The sequence below is a fragment of the Leucoraja erinacea genome, chromosome 26 (genome assembly GCF_028641065.1).
Source record: "Leucoraja erinacea ecotype New England chromosome 26, Leri_hhj_1, whole genome shotgun sequence".
NCBI lineage: Eukaryota > Metazoa > Chordata > Chondrichthyes > Rajiformes > Rajidae > Leucoraja > Leucoraja erinaceus.
Window position 1 is genome coordinate 14,385,022 of NC_073402.1, and position 27,627 is coordinate 14,412,648.

The window sequence follows — 27,627 nt, forward strand, 5'->3', positions numbered from 1 at the left end:
CAACAGAAACAAAGTAATGCCCAAGAGAAAAAAACACACATTAACATACATTGAGATCACCTTTTTTACTCGCCTTCTGTCCCCTCTGTCCAGCTTCCGGGTTCACCGTTCGCAGGAGTTCCCACGTTAAACGCAAGAGTTATTGCGGATATCGCCAGGGCCACTACGTCCATATAATGTTTCAATGTTCAACCACAAGTGTACAAGCCACTCTTGGAGAAATTCAAGCTTGCTTGAATTTTCTCCCGAGTCAACAAGTTACACGAATACCTGCCGTTAGCACCACGGTGGTCCACGGTTAACGTACGAGGTTCCCACGATGTTCAACTCTGGTTACCTCTTGCGTCAAGTCGCCCCGTGAGAAAGCTTCTTAACAAGTCATTACACTGGAAATTGAGTTCCTCGGCAATCACTGCCACATGAGTTGCCTTTGTCTCCAACCCCCCCCCCCCGCCCCTCCTCATCAATGCCACTTTGAGCTTCCGGTCTAAGCTTCACCACAGTCTCGGTCTAAACTTGGATCAGACGTTCCTGAATTAGGTTAGAGTGACCATTCAAGACAGCAGGGCATCATTTGAGAAAAAGTGACATCAAGAAGCCCAGGTAAAACTGACATAAATGGACATAAAATGTAAAACATTCCAGTTGTTGAAGTCATACCCTGCATAAAGAAAGATGGTTGCAGGTGATGAGGTTAACCATCCCTTTAGGAATTCCTCAGAGATGTGCCTTGGGTCCAACCATGTTCTGCTGCTTCATCGAGGACTGAACTTTCAACGCAAGTTCATGGTGGGAATGAATATCCAAGGCTCAATTCCATTCACAAGTCCCCTGTGCATAGAATCTGTGACTGGATCGTGCAGGAGGGTCCAGGGAGTGTACAGGTAGTGTTCACAATGACAATTACCAGCACAGACCATCTCTAACAAGATTAAGTCCAACTTGATCTTTACTGGCATTAAGGTTCAAAAGAGTTTATTTTTTAACTTGAGCAATTCTTACTCGCTGCAGCTTTACTGGCACATTTGATGCAACAGCAACAATAAATATACAATAAATGATCAGTTATTCCAAGTAAACCAACCATGGAAGTTCCCAAAAACCAAGTGACGTAGAGCTACCATAATAGTGGCAAGTGGATAGTAGTTCAATGCTGAGGTAGAGTTATGGTTAGGGTTGTCCTGTGTTGTTCACAAACCTGCTGGTTGATGAGAATAAGCTATTCTTGAACCTGGGGGTAAAGGCCATCAGGCTCCTGTACCTTCTTTGGTGGTGGGGAGGTCACTATCTGTAAAGGACTGGGCAATGCAGTCTCCTTTAATATTGAGCACTTGAATTATTGAAACAGGCCTTGATTTCCACTGCCATTTGGTAGTTATATGAAATGAGCTGCTAGAGGAGGTCGTTGAGGCAGCCACTGTAATAACATTTAAAAGACATTTGGACAGGTACATGGAAAGGAAAAGTTAAAGGGGAATGTAGAAACAAACAACTGCAGATGTTGGTTTTGTACCAAAGATAGGCACAAAGTGCTGGAGTATCTCTCCGGGTCAGGCAGCATTTCAAAAAGATGAAAAAGGGTCCCAACCCGAAACGTAGGCTCTCTTAACTGGACCAGCCACAGAAATGCAGTACTTCAAGATCAGTCAATGACTCACACTTTGACATCTCAAAGGCTTTCCACCATCTACAATGCAGAAATCAGGATTGTAATGGAATATTCCCCACTTTCCTGGATAACTACAACTCCCAAAACATTTAAGAGGCTTGTCACCATTCAGCACAAAGTAATCCACTTGATTGTCAGCCCAAATATCACCCCAAGTATTCATTCCCTGATCCACTGACACAGTAGCTGCAGTGTGCACCATCTACAAAATCCTGCAGTGCGTACTATCGACAAAATACATTGCAGTTACTCGCATGGGCTACTCTGACAACTCCTTCCAAGCCAGCACTCCTCCAGCAGTGTGCTCTTTGCTCAAGAAGGTGAGCAAATTACCAATAAGTAATTAGGATAAGGATGGATCTACTGGGCTTATATTCACTGGAATTTATAAGGATGGGAGGGTATCTTATAGAAACATATAAAATTCATAAGGGAATGGACAGGCTAGATGCAGGAAAATGTTCCCGATGTTGGGGGAAATCCAGAACCAGGGGTCACAGTTTAGGAATAAGGGGTAGGCCATTTAGGACTGAGATGAGGAAAAACGTTTTCACCCAGAGAGTTGTGAATCTGTGGAATTCTCTGCCGCAGAGGCAGTGGAGGCCAATTCACTGGATTGTTCCAAGAGGGAGTCAGATATTGCTCATAGGGCTAACGGAATCAAGGGATATGGAGAGAAAGCAGGAACGGGATACTGGTTTTGGATGATCAGCCGTGGTCATATTGAATGGCAGTGCTGAGTCGAAGGGCCGAATGGCCTACTCCTGCACCTATGTTCTATGTTTCTAAATGGTATCCATGCCAGCAAAACCTACATCCTGAAAAAAAAATTAAAAACAAAGCGATATATAGAACGTTGTGTAAATTTACTGAAAAGATTGTCCAGGTCAATCTTGTAAAACTGTTTTGCATTTGAGTGCAAAGTATTCAGGTCTTCACTTTAATTCCCCAGCATGTTTATGTCATAGTCGTCAGCAATTAGTGCTTAAATTATAGAGTAAGGTCAGGCATTTAATCAAGTTTATCATCAGAGGACTGTATTCATTCCCAAAATAAGCTGTATTGATTTTTAAAGCATACAGAATAGAGAAACATTTACATTTATGTGATATCAGGTTGCTCCAAAACAATTCATGGTCAGTGAAGTGCTTTGGAAGTGTAATCACTGCTTTGTTGTAGAAAATACCAGCAGTAATAAGATAATGACCTGAAAAGTGTTTTGTTTGCAATGAAGGAACTGTCTATTGACTTTAGGAAGTGTGATGAAAGATATGCCCAATCGGCATCAGTGGTGCTGAAGTGGAAATGGTTGGGAACTTCAGGTTCCTAAATAGAAATATCATTAATAATTTATTCTGGACCAACCATATTGAAGCTATGGGCAAGAAAGAATACCAATGCCTTTACTTACTCAGGCAACTCAGGAAGTTTGGCCTGTCTCAAATGATTCTTGGCAACTTCTACAGATGCACCATCGAAACCATCCTATCAGATGCATTACAACTTGGTTTAGCAATAGATCTGCTCAAGACCACAAGTAATTGCAGAGAGTTGTGAATGTAGCCCAGTCCATCACCCCCCCCCCCCCCCCCCCCCCCACCCCCCCTCTACATCAACGTTTCACATTGCATTGGGAAGGCAGCAAACATCGTCAAGATCATTCACACCCTGGTCATTCCCTCTCTACCCCTTTCCCATCAGGCAGAAGATACATACGATTGAAAACACTTACTACTGGATTGAGGAACAGTGTAATTCCCACTGTTATCCGGCTACTGACCAATCTGCTCATAAACTATGGGTGTTGTTTCATAACAATTTACACGAGACATGAGTGACAGTTAATGTCTTCTTTTTTCACAATAACTTGTCAGACAAGGAGAATGGAAAAGCAAGAGACTGTTTTATCGACTGAAAGCATACACCCTCTTTCTATCATATTTGGCAGGGACATACGCATGTGCAGTGGGTCACGTACATTTGTTCACACGGGTGGGTATTGTGATCCAGTTTTCTGCCCTTATCCCCAGCAGCACAGCCTTATCACTTAAAAACAAGACATGCAGGTGCCCAAGTTTTTGACTTTGCGGGTCAGTATCACCAAACATCGAAGGGAAACTTAACTGCATTAACGTTCATTTCCCACAATACAAAATACTGCCCATGATCATGACACGATGGAAGGATAACTTAGCATCCACAATTCCCACAGTTATCCCAATGTCTCAACCTACCTCATGGCAACCATGACACATTTTTCAGTCTGCAATTTATCTGTAGCCGTAACACAATGTTCTACACTCCGTTCTATTTCTCTTTGCCCTACCTGTTGTATCTGTGTATGCCTTGATTGTACTCATGTATAACAGGGCTGCCAACATTGGGTGAGTGTTGGGAGTGAGAAATTTGCGAGAGAGCAAGAGGGGGGGGGGGGGGGGGGGGGGGGGGGGGGGGGGGGGTGGGGGTGGGAGGAGGGTGTCCCCCTCCCATTGGAATTGTGTAATATGGTGCATACTGCAGCGAGTCTTTTAACTTACACTTGAATACAATATATATGCTTTAAATTGGATTGGAGCGTTTTTGAAAGGGGGGAGGCTGTGCGATCACTGATCACTGGCCTTGGGGGTACCCGGTGAGGGAGTGGAGCAACTGAGTGGGGAGAGGGTGTGGAAGAAGGGTGTCCCCCCCTCCAAGGGTAGGAACTTTTTGAAATTTGATGTATTAAAATCATGTTTTAGTGCACTGTAGAAGTATGATTTCAATGTTTTTTGTATGAAGTATTTTTAAGAGGGAACTTTTTAAGGGGTAACTTTATCCACACAAAGGGTGATGGGTGTATGGAACAAGCTGCCAGAGGACGTAGTTGAGGCAGGGACCATCCCAACATTTAAGAAAAAGTTAGACTGGAACATGGATAGGACTGGTTTGGAGGTATGGACCAAAAGCAGGTGGCGTAGCTGGGACATGTTGGCGGGTGTGGGCAAGTTGCGCCGAAGGGCCTGTTTTTCACACTGTATCACTCTATGACAACATTATACCTCTACCATGCATGAATGCTTCAAAATCAAGTGATCGAGTTTTATTGCCATATACTCAAGCATAGAAACATAGAAAATAGGTGCAGGAATAGGCCATCGGCCCTTCGAGCCAGCACTGCCATTCAATATGATCATGGCTATTCATCAAAAATCAGTACCTCTTTCCTGTTGTTTCCCTATATCCATTGATTTCGTTAGCCCCAAGAACTAAATGTAACTTTCTCTTGAAAACATCCAGTGAATTGGTCTGCACTGCCTTCTGTGGCAGAGAATTCCACAGATTCACAACTCTCTGCGTGAAGAAAGTTTGTCCTCCATCTCAGTCCTAACTGGCCCCCCTTTATTCTTAAACTGTGACCCCTGGTTCTGAATGCCCCCAACATCGGGAACATTTTTCCTGCAGTTACAGTAAGTGAAAATCTAGCAGGCAAGTAGATGCTTTCTCCAACCACCCCCATTTGAAGTCCACTATCTTCCACTGTTTCTACCCAGTGCTTGGTACTTACTTCCAGCAGCCACTGGTTGTCCTCCAGGATGCACTCGAGCCGCAGCCTGATCCATGCCGGTCACATAGGCAAATCTCGAGACAGAGAATCTTTCTCCTCTCTCTCTCCTCTCTCTCCCCTCTCTGTCTCTCCTCTCACCCCCCTCTCTCTCCCCTCTCTCCTCCCTCTCAATCTCTCCACTTCCCTCTCTCTTCTCTCTCCCCCCCTCCCTCTCTCTCTCTCTCCCCTCTCTCTCTCTCTCCCACTCTCTCTCCCCTCCTCTCTCTCCCCCTCTCTCTCCCCTCTCTCTATCCCCTCTCTCCGTCCCACCTCTCTCTCCCCCCTCTCTCTCGTCCCCTCTCTCCTCCTCTCTCCCCCCCTCTCTTTCCCCTCTCTCTATCCTCTCTCTCTCCTCTCTCCCCCTCTCTTTCCCCTAACTCTCTCTCTCTCCCCCTCTCTCCCCCTCTCCTTCCTTCTCTCCCCCCTCTTCTCTCCCTCCCCCCCTCTCTCTCTCTCTCTCTCTCTCTCTCCTCTCTTCTCCCTCTCTCTCTCCCCCTCTCTCTCTCCCCCCTCTCTCTCTCTCTCTTCTCAATCTCTCTCTCTCTCCTCTCCCTCTCTCTTCCTCTCCCTCTCTCTCTCTCTCTCTCTCTCTCTCTCTCTCTCTCTCTGTCTCTCTCTGTCTCTCTCTCTCTCTTCCCCCCTCTCTCTCTATCTCATCTCTCTTTCGTCCTCTCTCCTCCTTTCTGTCCATCTCTCTCCCCCCATATCCCCCTCCCACCTCACTCCCCCCTTGCTCTCTCTCCCCCTCTCTCTTTCTCCTCTGTCTCTCTCTCCTCTTTCTCTTTGCCCCCCCCATCTCTCTCCCTTTCCCCCCCCTCTCCCTTTCCCCCTCTCTTTTACCACCCCTCTCTCTTTCCCCTCTCTCCCATTCTCTCCAATCCTCTACTCCCTCTCACACCCCCTCTCTCTTCCCTTTCTTCCCTCCCACCTCACTCTCCCCCCCTCTCTCTCCCCTACCTCTTTCCCCCTCTCCCTCTTCTCTCTCTCCATTCTTTCTCCCTCTGTCTCTCCCCTCTCTCTCTCCCCCCTGTCTCCCTGTCTCCTTCCCTCTCTCTCACCCCACCTCCCTTTGAGAGTCTGTTCCTTCGGCACAGAGACTCTCGCGGCAGCGGCGCTTCCGATGGCCCGGGACACTCGCACTGTCCGGAGCGCTCCATGGCCGAAGCTGCAGCAAGCGACTCGCAAGCCACGCAAACTCACCAGCCCCGGCTCCCCGCATCTGTATCCGCCCGCTGCTTCCATCCCTCCCTCAGCCCCGGCTCTCCAACACCCACGGACCATGCAGTTTATCCGAGTTGACATTTTTGTTGATTACAGAATTTCTCACAACAGAGCGTGAGAAATGTCTGATCAGCGTGAGGGCGTGAGAGTTTGCTTGAGGGCGTGATTCTCACGCTCAAAGCGTGAGAGTTGGCAGCCCTGCGTATAATATGTTTTGACTGGATAATACACAAAGTTTTACACTGTATCTCAGTTACAAAATTATAATAATAATTAATCAATAACAATACCATAAATGTGCAACTTTGACCCTCATTCTGTAAATGCCAAACAAGGCCTACATCATCCCTGCATCTCCCCAATCAAATCCCATAAGAATTCCATTGATTCAATGTCAACTTCTGTCATTCTTCTAAGCTATCGTGAGCCGGAGCAGCACAGTTGCACAGCGGTAGTGTTGCTGCCTTGCAAAGCCAGAGACTCAGGTTCGATCCTGACCAAGGGTGCTGTCTGTACAGAGTTTATACATTCTCCCGATGATGGCATGGGTTTTCTCCGGGTGCTCCAGTTTCCTGCCACACTCCAAAGATGTGCAGGTTTGTAGGTTATTTGGCTTCTGCAAATTGTCCCTAGTGGGTAGCTAGTGCTAGTGTATGGGGTCATCACTGGCCGGCATGGACTTGCAGGGCCAAAGGGCCTGTTTCCACGCTGTATCTCTAAAGTCTAAAGTATCAGCCTAACCTCTCCCAGGACCAACATGCTATCCTAGGAGGTGAATCTTTACTGCACCCCTTCAGCTGCAGGTACTATATATCCTTCAAGTAGAGGGACCAGAAATGTACCAGATGTTGTCTTACTTGGTCGTGATATAATTATGCTTAAATGTCCCAGCATTTGTATTCAAATCATGTTGCAATACAGGCCAACGTGTCATTTGCCTTCCTAATTGCTTGCAGATCCTGCATGCTAATTTTTAGTGATTTGCATACAAAGTTGCCAAGGAACACCAATATCATTTAAATAATACTTTGCTTTTCCATCAACACCCCCACCCACTAAAATGGACCAACCTTACATTGTTCCCCTTTGTATTCCATCTGCCATATTCTTACCCACTCATTTCACTTGTCCATGTTTCTCTGAATCCTCTCTGCACACTTCCCATCTGGTTTTGTAACATCAGCGCCCTTGGATATATTGTACTTGATCTCCTCATCCGAATCATTGAAGTAGATTGTGAACTGCTGGGTTATAGCATTGGTCCCTGAAACACCCTTACCCACAAGCCTGGCACGGTGGCGCAGCGGTAGAGTTGCTGGCTTACAGTGCCAGAGACCCCGGTTCGATCCTCACTACGGGTGCTGACTGGACGGAGTTTGCACGTTCTCCCCGTGATCTGAGTGGGTTTTCTCCGGGATCTCCAGTTTCTTGCCACACTCCAAAGACGTACAGGCTTGTAGGCTAATTGTCATGGTATAATTGTAAATTATCCCTCGTGTGTGTAGGACAGTGTTAGTGTGTGGGGATCGCTAGTCGGCGCGGACTCGGTTGGGCCGAAGGCCTGTTGCTGCGCTGCATATCTAAACTAAACTAAACTAAACTAAACTGAAGTAAACCTCTGATCCAAACATGACCTGTTTGTTTCTGCTCTCTATTTTCTCCCATTAAACCTGTCCTCTGTCCATGCTGGTATCAAACTTGTATGCGGATGTTTTGACTTTTTAAAGTTGTCCCTTCAGTAGGGCAATGCAGCACCTGGAAATATTAGGGAGACTTCACTGTGCTGAAAAAGGAGGCCATCTGAGAGGCCTTCAAATTAGACTAAAGTGCCAGGGTCTGAGACCCTCCCCTCCCCACCATCCTTTCACCTAATGTACAAGCGCTGGAGAACGAGGTAGTAGACCTGGGAGCAAGGCTGTTGTATCGGAGGGATATGAGGGATTGTTATGCACTCAGTATCATAGAACCATACTCATCCCCAACTCTGGTTACAGAGTTCCACCTGAGGGCTGATCCAAGCAACACATGTACCAGTCCCGTAACTACTCATCTGCCGTTCTTGGTGCTGGGATGTGTCCATTTGGTCCCATTCCTGCTCCCCCAACATGGATCATTTGGCCATTAAGTGCCGACCATTTTACCAACCGAAAGTGTTCTCTGCCAATAGCCTGACTGCAGTCTACATTCTACATTCTGCCTTAAGCAGACGTCAAGCTGGCACTTGAGAAATAGATTGCTGCAATCATACAAGCATGAAGCCACATATCTGGATGGCTTCTTCATCGCTGCTGGGAACTTCAGCCAGGCTAGCTTGAAGAAGTATCTGCCCAACGTCACCTTCAACACCAAACGATTTAACACACTAGACCACTACCATACCATCATCAGGAATGCCAACTGCTGCATCCCTCACCCATACTCTGGAAAATCTGACCACCTGGCTGTACCTCTTTGCTGTGCGTTCAGGTGTGGCACAGGAGAAGAGGACTACACAGAGTTGGTTGGGGGAAGGCAGAGGAGTGGTTACCGGACTGTTTCAAATTGGTGGACTGGGCCACGTTCAATAACTCATCAGTGACCTAAGTGAATATGTCATGGTCCTCACCGAATTCATTAAGAAATAAGTGGACAAGTACCAACTATTCTGAGACTTCCCCAAACTGAAGCTGTGGATGAACCAGGAGGTTCGTAGTCTGCTGAGGACTAGATCTGTGGTGGTTAGCACTGGTGACCCACATGATCAGGGTATGATTTCCTGAAGGTAGATACAAAATGCTGGAGTAACTCAGCGGGACAGGCAGCATCTCTGGAGAGAAGGAATGGGTGACGTTTCAGGTTGAGACCCCTCTTTAGACAATGTCTGAAGAAGGGTCTCAACCCAAAACATTACCCATTCCTTCCCTCCAGAGATACTGACTGTCCCACTGAGTTACTCCAGCATTTTGTGTTCACCTTCGATTTAAAGCAGCATCTGCAGTTCTTTCCTGCACATGACTTCCTGAAGGCCATGAAAAGGAAATTCCAGATCAAGATGGAGTCTTGTATGTACAGGTATGAACAGTTTATTTAGCTCTGAAGAACTTCCAGGTACATTACAGCTTTGGGAAATTAATAACAATTATTTCAGTAAAACAGGTTATTCACTACTCTCTTTCATTACTCTCTTTCATCAGAAGTTGAATTTCACCTGACCTAATTTAATAGTTTATATATAACCCAGTTTTTAGTTTTATTCCTTTTGATTTCAGTTCTCTTCATCCTGTGTCATTGAAGACACCGTGATTAGATTTTCCAATATGTTGTGTAGCGATGCTTCAGTTGGCATTATTTATGCACTTCTGTCCATATCTTTGAAACTGAAGGAGAGATGCATGATATGAGCAGAGCAAAGAGGGGTTTATGCCTTCTGCATCTGTCATGATTTATACCCAGGGAAGGAACACACATTGAGGACAGCTGCTGCACAAAAGGGCCAAGTTTATCTTTCCCCAGATATCGGTAAATCCTGCGTGAATGTAAATTTCTGCTCCAAAAATACATAATAAAATATTCTAAATGGCACCAAATCAAGGAATTAACAGTTATTACAAGGCTGGTGCTCGGCATCAGATGGAATATTATTTCTCAGGCCACTAGCCAAGAAGGTGATAAAGACAGGGCTTTACTCCAACATCCATTTTGCTTTCTCTCATAAAAACACCCAGGGTGGACCGCTTGCCAGTTTCGGCCGCATGAACAGTTGCACATCAGTTGCATTGACTGTCAAGATATTTTAAAGAGATTTTCTGTCATGCTGTTAGTAAACAGCATAAATAAGGCAGATTATAAACTCACATCAAGATCATGACCTAAAGGAGGATGCACCTTGGTCCAACAATCTTAGCAATTTGTGCAGGCTGCATGACTTGTCCATCAGCAAGATAGACACAAAATGCTGGAGTAACTCAGCGGGACAGGCGGCATCTCTGGAGAGAAAGGATGGGTGGCATTTCTGGTCGAGACACTTCTTCAGACTTTTCAGACATCAGCAAGCGTTGTTTTACTTTATCAGAAAGCATTTTGCAACAATTGCGTTAATTGGAATGGAACAATGTCAATCTGCTGTGAAATATTGTGCATCTTTTTAAATTGATAGCAGGGTTGGGTATCTATGTAATGTATCAGTTGAGCAGGAAAAATCAGTAAACGTTATCCACGCTATTCCCTTTATCATGTATCTGTACACTGGATGGCTTGATTGTAATCATGTATTGCCTTTCCGCTGACCAGTTAACGCGCAACAAAAGCTTTTCACTGTACCTTGGTACATGTGTCAATAAACTAAACTCAACTCAACTTTACGATCCAGAAATTACTGGACCCTTATCTTGAAAGACTAAATCGGTGCAGGAAGGAACCCATGGTCTGAAGGTGGAGGTGATTTTCAGCATATGATTTTCAGCATACTTTGCCCCATGAGAGCATCAATGAACATAAATAACTCCAGGCAACCTGATTCACTGAACCTTGGATAAGACCCAGGAGTAGGAGGGGATTGTAAGGCAAGGTGTAACAAGTCACTGTGCACCAATTATACCTGGAAGAAGCTCTGTGGTGCTGGGAAGAACACATTAAATGGCCTGACGCTGCTTCAGGCTGCTGCTCCAGATCCTTGAAAGAAGGCACACATCAACTCTAGTTCCACACATTTTTTAGGCCTTGGGTCATGAGATATTGGTTCCAGGACCTGGTGTTTCTTCTTTCTTCTACCTCCTTTACAGGTGTAGAATCAGGACAAATCCCAACCCGTTTGATAATTCGGAACAACACATCAGCGGCAAAATTGGACCATAGTCGTCAATTGTTTAATGGAGTTTAAAATTCATTTTTACTACAAAGATTAAAAACAAAAGTGCTTGCCCATTGACAAACCCCGGTCACTTGCCCTGCATTTGCCAAGAGTGAGTCAAGCTTTGCCCTCTCCCTGGTAGGGGCCTCTGTATATTGCCTGAAGAAACTCTCATGAACACACACACAACAAATTCCATCCCAACTAAACCCTTAGCACAATGGCATTCCCAGTCGATATTAGGAAAGTTAAAGTCCCGATAATGACAAACCTATTATTACTGCAACTTTCCGCATCTCCCTGCATATCTGTTTCTCTAATCCCCATTGACTGAGTTTTAAAGAATGAGGGAGGGACCTAATTGAAACAAACAGAATAATGTAAGGCTTGGATAGAGTGGATGTGGGGAGGATGTTTCCACTAGTGAGAGAGTCTAGGACTAGAGGTCGTAGCCTTAGAATTAAAGAATGTTCTTTTAGGAAGGAGGTGAGGAGAAATTTATTTAGTCAGAGGTTTGTAAATCTGTTGAATTCTTTGCTACAGAAGGCTGTGGAGGCCAATTCAGTGGATATTTTTGAGGCAGAGATAGATAGATTCTTGATTAATGCAGGTATCAGAGGTTATGGGGAGTAAGTAAGTAAGTCAGTAAGTAAGTAGCCTTTATTGTCAAAATTTTGTTGCCTTGCAGTCCTGCATATAGTACCAAAATGACAAAAACACACAATAAACACAAATGAACATCCACCACAGTGAACTCACCAGGCACCTCCTCACTGTGATGGAAGGCAAAAGTCTTAAGTCTTGGTCTCATCCCTTCTTGTTCCCCATCTGCGCCGAGGCGATCCAGGCTTCAGATGTTGTGACCCCACGGGCGATGGTAAGTAATGTCAGTCCCGCGGCTGAATCCGGGCTCCGCGAACGGCCGGTTCAGCTCCGTGGCCCAGGGTGGTCGAAGCTGCCGCCCTCCAGTCCAGCGGATGCAGCTGTTGTTGCGGGAGCTCTGGAGAACAGGTCTGCAACCTGTGACCTGCGAGCTCCCGACACTGGGCCCGCGGTCGGGTCGGGTGGCCGCTGTTGCCGGAACACTGCCCCAGCTCCGAGGCCAGGTCGCCGCTGCTGCTGCCGCTGCCCCAGCTCCGAGGCCGGGTGGCCCCTGCTGCTGCCCCAGCTCCAAGGCCAGATCTCCGCTGCTGTCGGAACACCGCAGCTCCGGAGTCGGACCGCTGCCGCTGGAATGCTGCCCCAGCTCCGCGGCCGCCAGCTCCGCCATCAGGCCTCGGTGGAGACGGAGACGGGGGATACGACAAGAAACGTCGCACACCCCCCAAAGGAAGAGACCAAAAACATGTCCCCCCCCCTCCCACCCACACACATACACAACCTAACAAACCAAAGACCAACCAAAACAGGACAAAAGAACAACAACAAAAAAAGAAAAAAACAGACGGACTGCAGGCGAGCCGCAGCTGCTAAGAGAGTAGAATGGGGTTTGGAAGGAGAGATAGATCAGCCATGATGAATTGGCGGAATTAACTTGATGAGCCAAATGGCCTAATACTACTCCTATTCCTTATGACTATTTGGCAGTCTTTGGTATAATCCCAACAAGATGATCAATCTTTTCTTATTTCAGTTTCATATATATCGGCTCACTGGATGATCCCTCAGTAATGTCCACTGCCGTGATGTTCTCCTGAATCAAAAGTGCAGCTCCTCCCATAGCAGCATTTGAAAGCCTTGAGGCCTTTTCTGTTCCGATGATCATTGGAAGAGGACAATAGTTGTCGTATTGTCCCTTTTATTCAGCAGCACTCGCATATACCTACTGTATATTGTAATCAGCAGTACAAACCACCCGACGACTCCATTACTTTTAATTGAAAACAGCAGGACCATTCTTGTTTCAGTCGCTGGATAGTGTTAACTACTTGCATTGCTTTGGTATAATTTCCCACTTCTGAATTCTCGGTCTCAGTAGAATATTTCTGCCAAAGAATAACATTTACAATGCAATAGAACAGCATCCTTAGTCTTACGAGGAAACTTTGGTCTTATATTAATATATGAAGTACCATAAATCTGACTTCTGCTCACTGTATTACAACGTGAAAATAATAATCTCTGGCTAAAAGCTAAGCAAAATAAGTAAATAAATACAGTCCCAGTAAATACAGAGGAAAGATGAGTTATTTCAGCTAGAAATTTATTGGCAATCATGACTTGTATCTGTCATTGGCACAGAAGAGACCAGCATGGGCCATCCATGTTCATGTTCAGTGCCAGGGCAGGCTTGAAGGACCTGGTGGTCTCCTCCGAATCCTGTCTTCTTGTGTTCTTGCATAATTACAGTGCACAAATTTTGAACAGGGACTTGTGAATAGTGAAATGCCTGGATAGAGTGGATGTGGAGAGGATGTTTCCTCTAGTGGGAGAATCTAGAAACTGAGGCCATAGCCTCAGAATAAATGGTTGTACCTTTCGGCAGGAGACGAGGAGGATTTTCTTTAGTCAGAGGGTGGTGAATCTGTGGAATTCATTGTCACAGAAGAGTGTGGAGGCCAAGTCAATGGATCAATTTTAAGGCCGAGATTAATAGATTGGTACGGGTGTCAGGGGTTATGGGGAGAAGGCAGGAGAATGGGGCTAGGAGGGAGAGATAGACCAGCCATGAATGATTGGATGGCGAATTAGGCTTGAATTGGGCAAATGCGCCTAAAGGCCTAATTCTGCTTCTATAACTTATGAACTTGTAAATAGGTGAGGTTTTAGATTTCCACACATTCCAAATACTTTATTTGCAAAGACCTAATATTGTGCAGTGGACCATCCGAGGGGATGAATGGGCCATGATTGAAGGGTGGGGTAGACTTGATGGGCCGAATGGCATATTTCTGCTCCTGTAACGCATGAATTTCTGAACAAATTGCTTGGATGTTTCCTTGACCTCTGTGGGAATCGTCAACAGGAACTGAAAGCAGGTGAGCCGAGACTAACAGGAGCCCTAAGCACATCACAAGTGTGATTTCAACACTGTCAAAATGCCCTTCAGAATTTAGATACTGAATCAGAAACACATATCTTGTGCTGGGATACGGTGCATTTGTTACCCATGTAATTAGGCACATAAACTAAAGCATTCTGAAGAGCTGCAACAGTCAATTCCTCAGTATCATTGTAAGTGCTTGCACCTGTGTCATTAATGGATGAACTACCTACAGGAAGAAGGTTTTCACAAGGCTTCTTATTCTGAATTCTGTTGAAATGTCAGGCTCATCAAGAACTCCTGCACTTTGCAAAGTAACTCCTCCCTGCCATCCACATTATGGCTTGAAGATAAAGTTTCCAATTAGGTTAGAATTAGATTGGTTAATCTGGGTAAGAAAAAAAACTTTATTGTTTGCAATTTATCAGGCCTCTGGCTCGTATGAGCTGCAGAGCAAAGAAAGATTCAGGATAACGTTGCAACTTCCCCTCAAGATGATATCTGTTGCTTTTTCTTCAAGACACATGCGACACTTTCATTACTGATTTCGTCAGCCATTGTGCCTGTGCTTCTACTTTTAGAAAATGTCTTTGAACCATTCCATTGGAGTTCAGCAATCAGGTTAGCAGTGGACTTGGGAAGTGAGAACTCCCAAAACCTATCTGGCCCCATTTAGGCTTTCTATTTGATAATGGACAATATTGCTGGGCAATTTCAGAGAACGATGACATTCCAGACAGGAGTCATATATAGCCCTGACCAAGGGGAGATTAATTCTTCAAGATAACACTGAACTACATCTGTCTTGTTTTATGCTCATTACATTTCAATAATTCCATGGTCAGTATTAGTGATATGAGACAGACTCTTTTTTAATTCCAGATGAACTTCTTTAACTGCTCTCCATCTCTGGTGTGCTTTAAACTCGTGTCTCAAGATAATTGATCTGGGCCTTTGGATTATTGTTAAGTATAATCACTGTACTCATGTACCCTTGACTACAATTAAATAAGCTACAAATTCAATCTTTGACCACCTTTATATGCAATTGCAGACAACCGCTTCATCCAGTTTGCTTATTTTAATTGGATATTTATTTCCCGAGGAATGGTAATGTGCATCCAATATAACTGTGCAATAAAGCATTTACCTGCACACCAATGTTATGACATTTCTTCCTACTATTTAATGACATTATTTACTGCAGCCCCCAATGACAAATTCAAATGCAGTCTCTTCAAACAGGCAGACAATTCCAATGTCTGTCCTCTTCTGTTAGAATATGCATCCCTTTCTCTGATGACCACAAAGACAGAGAGTAGACCAGAGCAGAAAAGGAGTTGTTGGAAGAATGGGATTTGGTGAAACCAGACAAATTGCACAAAACTCTAAGAGTAAGCTCTAAGACTAAGCGAAGAGTAAGCATGAGAAAAGATTGGTCATTGACATTAATGTTAATTAATGGGACGGCACGGTGATGCAGTGGTAGAGTTGCTGCCTTACAGCGCCAGAGACCCAGGTTCAATCCTGACTATGAGTGCAGTCTGTACGGATAGAGAGTGAAATGAGAGTGTGACCAGGGTGGTGTGGGTCCCTGATGATTCTGGGTGCCTTTTCGAGACAGCACCTGCTTTAGATCCTTCGATGATGGACTTAACATTCTCTGTTGCCAAGGAAGTGGCTGCCTAAAAACAGCAGGGAAGAAAGTGACCCTGAATCTGGAGGTATGTGCTTTCAAACTTTTGTACATCTTGCTCGATAGGAGAGGAGAGAAGAGGGAGTGACTGGTGTGAGACTGGTCCTTGATTACACTTGTGGCCTTGCTGAGGCAGCATGAATTGTTGATGGAGGGGGGTAGACACAAAATTCTGGAGTAACTCAGCAGGACAGGCAGCATCTCTGGAGGGAAGGAATGGGTGACGTTTCGGGTCGAGACCCTTCTTCAGACCCTTCAATGGAAGGGAGGTTGGTTTGCGCGATGGACTGGGATACATCCACAACTCTCTGCAATTTTTTGCTGTCTTGGATGGAGCTGTTCCTTAACCAGGCTGTGATGCATCCCGAAAGAATGCTTTTTATGGCCCACCTGTATAAGTTGGTAAGGGTTGTTAGGGACATGCCAAACTTCTAAAGCCTTCTAAGGAAGTAGAAGCATTGGTGTGCTTTCTTGGCCACAGCTTCAATGCGGCTAGTCCAGAACAATTTGCCGGTCATATTTATTCCTAAGAATTTGAAGCTTTTAATCCTCTCTGCTTCGCTTGTTGCTCAAGGTTTCAGTCTCTTGTCTCTAATGGGATTTGGTGATGGTAAATTCTGTCTAACTTGATTTCTTTTGTTTGAAGCAGCAGAGAATGAAATGCAACCGTTCCAGTGTACACGAACCTTCATAAGGTGTTTGATAAGCTGACACACAACAAATTTGTCACCATGATTGTCACCAGGGAATTCAAGGGACTGCAGGATGGGATACTGTCTAACAGCAGTGAAGGGTGTTATGTGAATCAAAGAGAAGCAAGCATTGCTTACTGGGTATAGACACAAAATGCTGAAGGAACTCAGCAGGGCAGGCAGCATCTCTGGAGAGAAAGAATGCGTGACATTTTGGGTCGAGATCCTTCTTCAGACTGGAGAGGGAAACTGGAGATATGGAAGTGTACAAAGAGCATGTAAGGTGTGAAAAGGACAGATCAAAGCAGGCCCAAAACGTCACCTATTCCTTCTCTCCAGAGGTGCTGCCTGCCCTGCTGCAGCATTTTATGTCTATATTTGGTGTAAGCCAGCATCTACAGTTCTTTTCTACACAATCCTGGGATCTCTTGCTGAGATCGCCAGTGGTGGAGCTCCATCCGGCACGGCCTTGTTGGCTTCAGAAGCCGCGGTCTCCAGTAAGGAGCCGGCCGTTCCAGGTGTCCCGTGCCGCTGAGAGGATTCTCCCGACGCCGGAGCACCATCACCTGGCGAGAACGGCCTGGAACATCGGGCCTCCATTGCGGCGACAGTGGAGGCCTCAATAGGCCCGACTATGGGTGGACATGGGGATGGGGCTGGACTTAGTCCCTTCCCTCATGATGGAAACCATTGTGGGGGGATGTTTTCTATGTTATAGTTCTTTATTATTGTCATGTTTGTATTCTTTTTTTTATGTGCTGCATTGGCAACAAGCATTTCACTACACCTAGGTGTAAGGGACTAATAAAGAAACCTTTGAACCTTTGAATCCTAACTGGGTGTCTGTACGAGGACCACTGCTTTGCTTCATATTTACGACTTGGACTTGGGTGTATGGAGTTCAATTTCCAAATATGCAGCTGACGTGAAACTTCAAATTGTGATGAACTGTGAGGAAGTTAGTAATAAACTTCAAGGAAATAGGCTAGTGGAGAGGTGGCAGATGAAATTTAATGCCAAGGACGGCACTGTTAAATTTTGGTGGGCGGAGTAAGAAGAGGTAATAAAATCTGGAAAGCACATTATAAAAAGGGGAAAAGATAAGAGAGACCTTTTTGTTATTCAATGTAAGTGGCAGGTTAGGCTGAGAAAGTGAGTCGAAAAATCCTGGGCTTTGATAGTGGAGGCATTTTCAGACACAACTGCAAAGTCGTGTCAATCTGTGTGTCATACTCAGGAAAATTTTAAAGGCCTTAGAGAAGGTGCAGAGGAGATTTACTAAAATAATTCTACCAATGAGGGATTTTAGTTCACTAGATAGATTTGAGAAGATGGCACACTGGTAGAGTTTCTCCATTACAGCACCAGAGATTTGATCCTAAAGGGCCTGTCCCACTGAACGAGGTAATTCAAGAGTTTCCCCTGATTCGAATTCGGAGAATGTCCGTAGGAGTTCGTGGATGTCTCGTAGCGGCTCGTACGAGTAACGGTAGGTACTCGTGAAATGCGGGAAACTCGTGACGTTTTTTCAACTCTGTGAAATATCGCCACGAGTAAAAAAATACTTGTGATGAAAATAATTGTTACTTTTTACTCGTACGAGCCGCTACGAGACATCCACGAACTCCTACGGACCTGCTACGGACATTCTGCAAGTTCGAATCAGGGGAAAACTCGGGAGAACTTTTGAATTACCTCGTACAGTGGGACAGGCCCTTTACTACGGGTACAGTATGTATGGAGTTTGTTCATTCTTCTTGTGACTGTGTGGGTTTCCTCTGGGTGCTCCAGTTTCATCCCACATTCCGATAATGTGCGGGTTTGTAGGTTAATTGACCTGTAAATTACCCCATATTGTGTGTAGGATGGCAATAGTGTACAGGTGATCGCTGGCCGGCAGAGACTAAGTCGGGTGAAGAGCCTGTTTCCATGCTCTATCTATAAATTAAACTAAACTAAGATTGGGAAGGTCATTGACCTGCAGCATTATTTTTCTTTCTCTCGCTACAGATGCTGCTCAATTTGATGAACATTCCCAACATTTTCTGTTTTAATTATTGGAGAAACTGAGTTGTCATTTTTAAATGAAAGAGATAGTAAGGAAATCTGATGGAGACATTTAAAATTAAAATGGCTATGGATAGAGACGATAGATCTCTTTGATGACTAAAAAAAGAATCAGAGGACATTGAACAAATCTGATTCGCAAAGGAAACAAAAGTGACAAAGGTGAAATATCTTTACACAGTGAATGGTTTGTGCCTGGAATGAACTGTCAGGGGGTGGGAGAAGAGGCAGGTTCAGTTATTGTATTGCTAATGAAGCTGCAAATATATTTGTAAATATTTGTAAATAAATAATTTGGTGAGCTCATGGAAAAGACGTAGAGATGGGACCAGTTGCATCAGTTTCACGAAGAGCCAGTAGCGATTCAAATGGCCAAATGGCCTCTATACGCTTCTGGGATTCTGGGATCACTCCAATATTCACTAATTTCTCCAACAATTGCTGGCGTAGTCAACAAAATAGCATGGCAACACTGTGCATAAAATCCAATAGTCAATCATGCCTCACAATATGCTGTATTGTATTCTTGTCACCAATGTTAGCTCTGAATATCCACTCATTTAGTTGTAGCAGTAACAGATTGCTTTTATTTCTAGACCCTCTGGTACATTGCTGTCAAAGAATAACATAAGTACTACAAGGGATGTATAATTGCTACAATGTGCTTCCTCCCAACAGGGGACCATCTAGTGTTTACTTATCAATATGCAAGTCCTGTACATGTCAGGTCGTTTGAAATTTATTTTTGGATAAATTAATCTTCTGTTCAGCATTTCAAGCATTATTTTTGAACGTAACATTTTTGAATATTTCTGCCTTTCATACTAGTTTGCAATTTATTCCCTGGAGGAGGTGTTCCACATTTTCAATCCTTCAATGAAAAAATGTTTTAAGTGTATAATGGAAAGAAAAATGCGGGAAACTGCAAGCCACTGCAAGGTTAAACTCAACATAGAGAGAGAACAAAGATATTGTGTAAAGGCAAAACTTGTCCTTATACTACTTCCCTTCCCTTCCCAATGTCCAGTACTCTTTTCAAATACTCTTTTCGGGTGAAGGAGTAATTGACGTGGTTCTCCTCAGGGCATCCATAGGGTCCATAGACTTGCTGCCCTACAGCACCAGAGGCCCGGGTTCGATCCTGACTACTGTACGGTGGGTTCTGTCTGTACGGAGTTTGTACATTCTCTCCGTGACCTGCATGGGCTTTCTCCGGGAGCTCTGGTTTCCTCATGTTTTCAGGGCTCATGATTTGGTTTCCTCTACAATGGGGAAAGCAAATGTAAATTGGGTGTCAAAGGGTCATAGAATCATATAGCTTGGAAACAGGCCCTTCGGCTCAACTTGCCCACACCGACAATCATGTCCCATCTACACTAGTCCCATCTGCCTGCCTTTGGCCCAGATCTCTCCAAATCTGGTAGACACAAATGCTGGAGTAACTTAGAGGGACAGACAGCATCTCAAGATTCGAGATTCAAGAGAGTTTATTGTCATGTGTCCCAGATAGGACAATTACATTCTTGCTTTGCTTCAGCACAACAGAATATTATAGGCATAAATAAAAACAGAACAGATCAGTGTGTCCATATACCATTGAATATATATATATATATATACACACATAAATAACCAGATAAAGTGCAATAGGCTATTAAAGTTCAGATTTTTGTTTGAGTTGAGTTTAATAGTCTGATGGCTATGGGGGGAAAAGCTGCTCCTGAACCTGCTTGTTGCAGATTCCAGGCTCCTGTACCTCCTACCTGAAGGCAACGGAAGGAATAGGTGACGTTTCAGGTCCAGACCCTTCTTCAGTCTGAAGAAGTGTCACCCATTCCTTCTCTCTAGAGATGCTGCCTGTTCCGCTGAGTTACTCCAGCATTTTGTGTCTACCTTTGATTAACACCAGCATCTGCAGTTCATTCCTACAGGTTCTCTCCAAACCTGTCCTACTCATGTACCTGTCCATTTGTTTTTTCAACAGTCCCTAACTCAATTACATCCTTTGGCAGCTCATTCCATACACCCACCACCCTTTGTGTGAAAAAGGTTACCCCTCAGATTCCTATTAAATCTTTCCCCCTTCACCTTAAACCTATGTCCCCTGGTTTTCAATTCCCCTACTCTGGGCGAGAGACGCTGTGCATCTATCCGTTCTATTCCTCTCATGGTTTTATAGAGGCCCTTTGGAACAAATGTATTTTGCAGAAGAACTGCATCTAATCTACAAACACGACTTGAGTTTCTTGTTGCATGTCGATTTATTTATCAGTTCCACTCCTATTTTGGCCTCTTTGCTTTTGTCTTCTCCAAAAAATATGCCCGAGATAAGAACAAGTGAGCACCACCTCATCTCCTGCCAGGGGCCATCGCTGTCTTCTACACTGAACACGGCATTAAATACATTTGGATAATTAGCCATTCTAGTCCTTTATCTCACACTTAACCTTTCAGCACTTTTGTCTCCTGAGGACATCCATAGGGTGGCATAGTGGCACAGCGGTAGAGTTGCTGCCTTACAGCACCAGAGACCTGGGTTCGATCATGTCTACGAGTGCTGTCTGTATGGAATTTGTATGTTCTCCCCGTGACCTGCATGGGTTTTTTCTGGGATCTCTGATTTCCTCCCACACTCCAAAGACGTACAAGTTTGTAGGTTGATTGGCTTTGGTAAAATTGTAACTTGTCCTTAGTGTGTGTTGGATTGTATTCTTCTTATCGAGTCCACACTACAAGATTAGAAATTGTTCAGTCAGAGCTGATCACACTTCTCGGCATCTGCGTACAATGGCTTCTTGCGCTTCTTGTGCTGCTTGTGCTTCTTGTGCGTAGTGGTGGAAAGATTGGTGGAAACAGGGTCGTGAAATGAACGCTCTTTCCTTGACCCCAGGATTGTATTAATGTGCAGGGATTGCGTGAACTTGGTGGGCCGAATGGCCTGTTTTCACACTGTTTCACTAAACTAAACTATCTCGCACTGCAGCTTTCAGCACTTTTGTCTCCTCAGGTAATTTCAGATTTCATTCATCTCCTCTCATTTACACCTCCCTCAGGGTTTCCTTTTGTAACTTGCCATGCTTTACTACGTTCTTCTGTTTATCATCAATAATTTTCTCCTGATCTCCACGCCGTTACACCCTTATTTCTCTGCTTCTCCACCTCCCCTGCAAATTCAAACGTGTTACTTCTAACATTCCCAAGTCATATTAAAAGGTTTCCTTCAGCTGGAGATCAGCTTAGAGATATACAGCATGGAAACAGGCTCTTTGGCCCACCATGTCAATGTCGATCACCCGTTCACACTAGTTCTATGTTACCCCACTTTCTCATCCACTCCCTACGCATTAGGGACAATTTCACAATGGGGAATTAGCGTACAAACCCGCACGTCTTTCGGATGTGGGAGGAAACTTGGAGCACCTGGAGGAAACTAATGTGGCCACAGAGAGAACGGGCAAACTCCACACACTTCAAGGTCAGGATGGAAACCAGGTCTCTGGCGTTGTAATCTGTGGCATGTTACTTTTTCCATTAGATGTGTTGTTTTTAATAGTGTTTATCATAATAAGTGGTTTTGGTAAGGAAAACAGCTTATACCTTTTTGTATATCTTAAAATACCTGGCAATTATCTAAAAAGGTACATAAATTACTATCATTATGGCTTTTGCAGTTCCAAAGAGAAATTCTTAATTGCCACGGGCACCATTTTAGTTGTCCTGTCAGGCTCAAGCTGTGAGTTCTTATTATCCCTCTAAAAGAGTTTTCACACCAGCATGACAATAGATAATAGATTTGGCTGAACTTCTAAAGTGGTGTCCAAAGAACAATTCACAGCATGGATCCTATGGCTATGAAGGTCACCAGGTATCGTGGCTTTCCTTGTGTAGGCCCAGAACAAGTCATCCATTTTAATATATGGTAGCCAAGTTATTAAATGCACTGAAATATATATATCTTTAAATTGTCCAAAAGTGAGAATCCAGGGAAGATTTCCATTTTGTGTATCACCAGGTATGCTGTGAAGAATTTACTTGTGTTCATTCATCCATACATGAAACAACCAGAATTAAAAATGGAATTGTATACCATCTGTATATTCATGAAATGAAACCAAGTGCATAATTACTAACATAGCTGCCAAATTCCCACGACCCTGCGATGAATCATGCATCTAGCTAATTTCAATCTAAGAATTTGCGAATGAAAAAAAAACAACTAGAGAGGAATGCATATAAATAAGCATGCAGTCCTTTTGTTATTGGGTTCAATATTCTGTGGTGGGTAAATTGGAGTTGTATAAATGTACATGTTATACTCTAATACCGAAGTACCTTTGACCTAAGTTGCACCATTTCATCATCACAGGTTTTCTGATGATTAAAGAGTGTGGAGAACTATTCAGCCTCCTGACTAAATTGGCAGTGGCTGGACAGTGCCTGTTTAAGCATGTACTGTGAGACATAAACTCGATTTATTTCTGTACATTAGTCCATTTTGTGATCTTAAAATGCACTCGAAAAAGATTCCACTCCTCAAAATCAGATTTAATTAACTATATTATATAATTGCTGCTTTAAAACCAGCTTTAGTTGGGTATCAACAAGGCTTTATTTGTTAACAAAAATGCTTGTTTCAAGGATACTAGGCAATAGGGTCTGAAAAAGAGTCTGGACCTGAGACGTTATCTCTTCCTTTTCTCCAGAAATGCTGTCTGACCCGCAGAGTTACTCCAGCTTTTTGCGTCTACCTTCGTTTCAAACCGGCATCTGCAGTTACTTCCTACACATCTCGGTGACATTATTTAGTCTTTTTTCAGTATGTCAGGTAACACAATTCCACCTGGAAAATTATTCCCAGAGTTATGAGTCTGTGGAATTCTCTGCCTCAGAAGGCAGTGGAGGCCGGTTCTCTGGATGCTCGAGAGAGAGAGTTAGATAGAGCTCTTATATATAGATAGCGGAGTCAGGGAATGTGGGGAGAAGGCAGGAACGGGGTACTGATTGTGGATGATCAGCCATGATCACATTGAATGGCGGTGCTGGCTCGAAGGGCCGAATGGCCTACTCCTGCACCTATTGCTTATTGCCTATTGTCTATTGATTGACTCAAAAAGCAATGCCCACTTCCTGTCTGGATATGGATGCACACATCCTGCCTACCAAACGTTGGATTTAGTTGGTCGGCTTGTAATGGAAAAATTATGCTGTCGATTAAAAGTAGTTTTATCAACACTACAATTTTGAATGCCATTGACAATCAGCACTGCAAAAACTAAAAATCCAGCAAAGTCACAAATATTTAATGTCTAGTTTTCCAGTGGGGAAACTTTTCCTGTTATAAAATCATCCGAGCATGAGAAGTGTGTTTAGTGGGATCATCCATTAATGAGTAAATATACTTTCTTGTCATACACATGCATAACTGATAATGCAAGAGATGACTCAGTGGACTCAATTGTAGTGACATCCATTAAGTTAATTTCAACAAACATAAATTTGAAGTTTTAAAGGCAACATTTCTTTCAGGTAGACAAAAATGCTGGAGAAATTGAGCGGGTAAGGCAGCATCTATGGAGCGAAGGAAATGGGCAACGTTTCGGCCCGAAACGTTGCCTATTTCCTTCGCTCCATAGATGCTGCCTCACCCGCTGAGTTTCTCCAGCATTTTGTCTACCTTCAATTTTCCAGCATCTGCAGTTCCTTCTTAAACATTTCTTTCACCAGTTTCAGCTAAATTTAAAAAAAAATGCTTTTAATGGGTGGGCCAGTATCTGAATAAGAATAGCCAGCTCATGTTTCTGGTTGGATTTTGCGTTGGTGAACATCTATGGAAAAATAATTAAGGACCCTAGAATGAGTAGAAGCTGAAAAATCAAAGGTTGTTTTGTGCAGAAAGGCTAAGGGGAAACTATGGTATTGTTAGGGACAGAAGATGAAATGTCAGATATAGAGACTAATTGGAGAGAAGCAAGTTGTAAAATAGACCATTCTCTTCCCTCTGTTCAACTCATTGGTTCATAGAGTGTTCCTTGAAGTCCCCGAGTACATTAGGTTTGCCGTTCGATTCAGGAATAAATGTAGATAGGGTTAAATAACGCGAAGGGAAGTGCTGCGGGACTTCACAGTGTGAATTACTGGTGAATAACCAATGAAATACTGAACTAATTAAGTTTTGATGATATTGGTGAAAGGGGGAATGTTGGCAAATGATCTCACATTTGAAATATTATAATGATGAACAAGGTGGGTTCTAGAGGTGAGTGAGATGGAAGCAATTGGAGAGGAGCAGACTCGCTCTGTTTACAGAAAGACACAAAGTGCTGGAGTACCTCAGTGGGTCAGGCAGCATCTCTGGTGGCAAATTATGGTTGAATGCTTCGGGTCGGGACTCTTCTTCAGACTGAAGACGTCTGAAGGAGTCCAGTCTGAAGAAAAGTCCCGCCACGAAATGTAGCTCATCCTTTTTCTCCAGTAATGCTGCCTGACCCGCTGAGTTATCCTAGTACTGTGTGTCTATCGTTGGTATAAACCAGCATCGGTAGTTCCTTGTTTTTACATTCGCTCTGTCTACACTTGTCTCACGTTTGCAATGACCAGCGCATGAAGCGAACAATATATGTCAATGATGGGGGGAAAACGCGCCATGCAGCAAATGATATTTGCAGCAAAAAGTTATCCCCTTTACAAATATCCCGTCTGAAAATTAAATACACCTGAAATTAAATAATGCCATTCTGGACTCACTGCGCGCCTGTATTTCCCCAGTAACATGTGATCCCGGCGGGCACTTTTGCTGACTGCCACAGGGTTGACCATGAAGCACTTTTTAAACAAAAACGGCACGGGTGATGGTGTGGCACACTTTAGACCAGGTACGGTCCAAATGATTTCAGCAGAGTTCACCTGCAGAGTGTAGAAGGAGCGACACAGAGAGGACAGCAAGAGCTGGGGTAGTTTGTGTGATAGTGTGTGTGATGGTGTATGTGCGGGGTAGTGTGCGGGGTAGTGTGCGTGCGTGTGCAGGAGTATGTAGGAGTATGTGTGTGCGTGCGCGGTGTGTGTGTTTGTGATAGTGTGTGTGTGTTGTGATAGTGTGTGTGTGTTGTGATAGTGTATGTGTGTGAGATAGTGTGTGTGGGGCAGTGTGCGGAGTAGTGTGTGTGTGTGCAACAAAAGAGGATGGAGAGCATTGCATTCTCCTTTAACCTACTGGGTTGCAGGCTGGGGTTTGCCTTCTGCTCCCCGACCACCTCGACATTAAGTGTCGCGATGAAATGCGACACGGCATCTGGCACGCCGCGTGCCCAATAAATAGATTAGACTTTGATGGAACTATTAGCTGTTATGAAAACCCTTTGCACAGGAGGATGTCCATATATGGCAACCCGAGCATCCGATGGTGTTGCTGGAATCTGGAATGCCTGCTTCTAACTCGGGAATGGATTCCTTAGCGCAACAATAAAGCCGTTTTAAAAAAAAAAATCCCCTCCCTCCAGAAGAGGTGAGCAGCAAAAAAAATAAAATATGCCGGTCGTTGTGTGTTAAGAGGCAAGTTAGCACCAAATGCCTTAGCGTTGCGCTGCTACCTTCTCCCAAGGCGTTGCTGCAGGGTCCAGAACGCACTCCGCTCCTTGTAATTCCAATGCCTGCTACTGTGAAACAGGGACCATCCGCTGCAGTGCAGCCGCAGAACAAATTGTCACCCAGCTGAAGTCAAACCATTCGGAGGTTAGGAAGACCTATTTTAGCGAGTCTCCCGAGGGAGGATTTGTTGTTCTGAGTGCACACCGCAGCCGGCAGCTACCCTCGCAGGGAATGAGATTGGGATTAGCCTTGTAAACGGAGGTTGGAGGTAAGAGACGGTCTCGTCAGTGTGAAAAACCCCTCGGCGTGGTACCCACTACCCATCCCATCCCCTCCCTCCCTCCCTCCCTCCCAGCTAGTATTTCCTGACTTGCTGCAAATTCCTTGAATAGGAGACTATAATGTTTTCTGCCGGCGCATGCACTTAGCGTTCGACAGCCTTTCAAATTATCTCCGTAGAAATGGAAGATGAGATTCAAGGTAGGCTTGTTTTTTCGCCTTGCCACTCGCTGTGGTGCTGTTCCATTGAGTTTTATTGTAGCGAGGATGCGGGGCGATCCGTAGCGCGATTAGTAAAGGATGGTTTAGCTGCAAACACCGCCAAAGTAGCTCCATTTGAAGGGATTGGCTGCATTGTGTTTGCTGCATGTCCCTTCAGTTCTGTAGTATAGTCACAGCACGGCACATCTATAATGAAACATCTGCAGTTAAAAGTGGGATTATTCGGCGGAATTTTTTTTTCTTCAAATTTAAAAAAAAAATCCAATCGAGCTGAAGTGATCTCTTTTCATTTCGGTAAGAGTAAGCTGAAAAGCAGATGGTGACACGTGCTATGATTCGATTTACTGTAGCCAGGAATTCAATGGGCTTCTGAAGCTTATGGTGATTCTCTTCTCTGTTGTGGAGTGAAAAGGAACAGAAGCAGAATTCTTTCACCCCAAATCATGCTTTTCTCAGACATCCACATATCGCCATCTCCACATTGTGCCTCTACTGAATGCAATAACCAAGAAATTAAATGGAGACATTGGTTTTGTGCACAAGATTTCTACTGAGAATTAATATTGTCACACCCTCTGTCTGTTCTTCTCATGTGCACAAAGGAAATTGAGAGGGAATATATTTTTGCAGAGATTACGAGCGGTGGCCAGAAAGAGTTGGTATCTTAAAAATAATAGTTATTGATTGAATTTGAAAACTAAATGATGAAAATTCTGAGGCATTGATATTGCAACACAAGTTTGTCAGGTTCGCAAGTGTGTTTGTGGTATTTGTGAAGAGACTACAATGTGGTACTGGAATAT

General features: G+C 44.2%; 1 protein-coding gene across 1 annotated transcript in view; it reads left to right on the top strand.

Moving 5' to 3' along the window:
* Positions 1 to 24,388: 24,388 nt before the first annotated feature.
* Positions 24,389 to 27,627, top strand: part of LOC129709671 (disks large-associated protein 2-like) — a 562,214-nt gene continuing 558,975 nt past the window's right edge. Inside the window, exon 1 of the mRNA XM_055656173.1 lies at positions 24,389 to 26,591. The gene's annotated coding sequence lies outside the window, so the exon portion shown is untranslated. The remainder of the gene's footprint in view (positions 26,592 to 27,627) is intronic.